The 2,611-nt window shown below is 47.3% G+C and overlaps 1 pseudogene; it reads right to left on the bottom strand.

Moving 5' to 3' along the window:
* Positions 1-913: 913 nt before the first annotated feature.
* Positions 914-1,543, bottom strand: LOC139014583 (glycolipid transfer protein-like; annotated as a pseudogene).
* Between the last annotated feature and the right edge of the window lie 1,068 nt (positions 1,544-2,611).

The following is a 2,611-nucleotide window of genomic DNA, read 5'->3' as shown; positions in this document are numbered from 1 at the left end:
ATTATTTAGTGTTTGCATAAAAATCACCAATTGTTCCTCATAGGGTTTTTAACACACATGAATTCTTTGGGGGCCCCTCTCTTCACCCCAACACTTTCAAAATACAGCTCTTGTTAGTGCCAGGAGGGACAGTTAAAGCAGCAAGGTGATTCCTTGGATCTCAGCATAGGGAGAGCTTGTGGTCTCCCCTCTGAGAGAACACACATGATAGGTAGTTTCTTAGGTAGGGTAGGCTGTTCCTGAAGGAAATACTTATGCAGAAAAATGCAAATTCAGTCATCTGTGGTCAGTTACTCATACATGATAACTTTAAAATAAAGTCCCCTTGGGCAAGGTCATCAAAAGCTTGCTGGTTGTTTTCAACTATAAAAAACGGCCTGGAAAAAGACAGTAGGAAAAAGTGGGGTCTATACTGACAGCGCTGTGAGGCTGGGCTGTGCAACCACAGGAGCACATAGCAGTTTGCTTTAAAAAAAAATCCTATATAATTTCAAATCAGACTTCTCTTGATCCTTAGATGACCCGAAACACCGAAACATCACTGCACCAGATCCTCATTTTTAAAATGAGGTGTATGACAGGGCTCCCCCAGAGTCATGCACCACGTGGGGGGACGGGGACAGAAAATCCTAAGACTTGACTTATTAGCAGCATTAACTGATTTTTATCACACTGAAATGAAGGCAGTCTGTCTGTGCCACCGTGAAATTCAAAGGTGATTCAGAAGTAGGGTGGTTATTTACTGCTCTGTTAGGATAGACCCCAAAAATGACTTTTCAGAAACCAGAGATATCCCCTGTAACCCCAGCCAGACTCTGGGCCACTCTGGAGGATGCAGGCCAAGGCAGCCTCCAGCTTGCTTCACAGTGATTCTGGCTTGTCTGTTTCTGGGAGTGCCAGCTGCTGGGCATGCCTATACCTTGTAGTTGAGCTTGGTGTTCATCTTGGTGTACATCTCGTAGATGACGTCAATGCTGGCCATGTAGTTGACCAAGGTCAGGCAGACCTTCTCCAGGCACTCTTCCTCCATCACGTTCTGGCCCTTGGAGAGCACTTTCAGGGAGTTGGACGTGTAGGACGCGGCATACAGCGCTATCTGGAAGATCTACTGCAAAATCCAGCTGTGGTACTTCTTGAGCGCCATCATGTAGGCCTTGGTGGCGTTGATGTGGATGAGGTTGGGGTGGCTCTCATCCTGCTCCCCCTCTCAGATGCTCTGCAGGTAGACCTGGATGAAGCGGAGGCCCCTTTTCAGCCACATCAGCACCAGCGTGGCCCCCACTTTGAGCCACTCTGCTCCATACATTTCCTTCTTCCCCTCCAGGATGTTCTGCAGGGCCTGAAACTTGGCCGTGTCAGTGTTGTACACAGCTTTGATTTTCGTGATGTGACCACTTATGTCTGCCTTGATGGGCATAAACACTGGGGACCCAAGGCAATCGAAGAAGGGCAGCAGGTGGGACACCGCCTCCAGGAAGGGCCCGGTATTGATCTGCTTGTCCGCAGGCAGCGGCTTCAGCAGGTTCTCGGCCAGCAGCACCATTTCAGGGTTGAGGCCGGTGTGATGCCCAGCTGGTGCTGCGGGCATCCACGCCACACACCCGCCGCCCCCAGCCGCTGCCCCCTGCACCTGGGCCGTCACTGTCACCCACCACCGACTCTGGGGATGCCAACGTCGCCACTCATCCTTTCTTTATTTTTAAAAGACTGCTCCACACACACCCGGCCCCCAGCGCCTCCCAGGCCTGGGCTAGAGGCCACCGGGTGGTTTGAAGGCCGCCCCCACCCCCATCCAGTCAGGGTCTCCTCATGGTGACTGGTCAGCCATCTGGTGGTGACAGCCCTAGGCTATTATTAGTATAGATGATATCAAACTGTTTTAAATATTTTAGGATATTATATTAGTAAAACTTATCTTGCTATGAGTAGTTGTAGTTTGTTTGTCTTTGTACTTTGAAATATTACTATGAACATTTTTGTGCCTCTATTTGGTGCACATTTGCAAGAATTACTCTGTGTGTGTGAGTGTGTGTACAGAAAATCCTCACATAGACATGTAACCATACTCTGCTTAATAGACAGTAATGGCTGCTTATTGCCTACCAGATAAAGCCCAAATGAAAGTATTGCAAACATGTGTAGCTATTGCTTTTAGCCTCTCTCCTATGAGCAGCTGTTGGTAAACTTTGCCATGCTGTTTTCCCTCTCTGTTACTTGGGACAAGCCAGTTCCTTTGCCTGAAATGCACTTTACCTCAGTTAGTACTCAAGTTCTACTTGTCTTTCAAGAGTCAGTTCAAATGTGTCTTCTGCTGCCATCAAAGATGAGACACTTGTCTTTCTTGTCTGTTGGTTGAAGCCCATATTTGAATACTAAGCACATTGTGTTAATTGTTTGTACACATAACTGCCTAGTTCACTTAACTGTGAGTCCCTAAAAGGTAGGAACAAGATGGGGTCATCATTGTATTACCAATATCCAGCATAGTGTTTGGATTATAGCAGACACTCATTTTTTTTTATTGCTTGAAGTATTACAAAGAGTATTACATATGTCTCCTTTTTTTCCCCATCCTTGACAATCCCCTGGCCTCCCCTACCCCCCAGTGTCT

Source organism: Myotis yumanensis, unplaced genomic scaffold, assembly GCF_028538775.1.
Source record: "Myotis yumanensis isolate MYYU_CA2020_CCGP unplaced genomic scaffold, mMyoYum1.0.hap1 SCAF_7, whole genome shotgun sequence".
Lineage (NCBI taxonomy): Eukaryota > Metazoa > Chordata > Mammalia > Chiroptera > Vespertilionidae > Myotis > Myotis yumanensis.
This window is presented reverse-complemented; position numbering and strand designations above follow the sequence as displayed.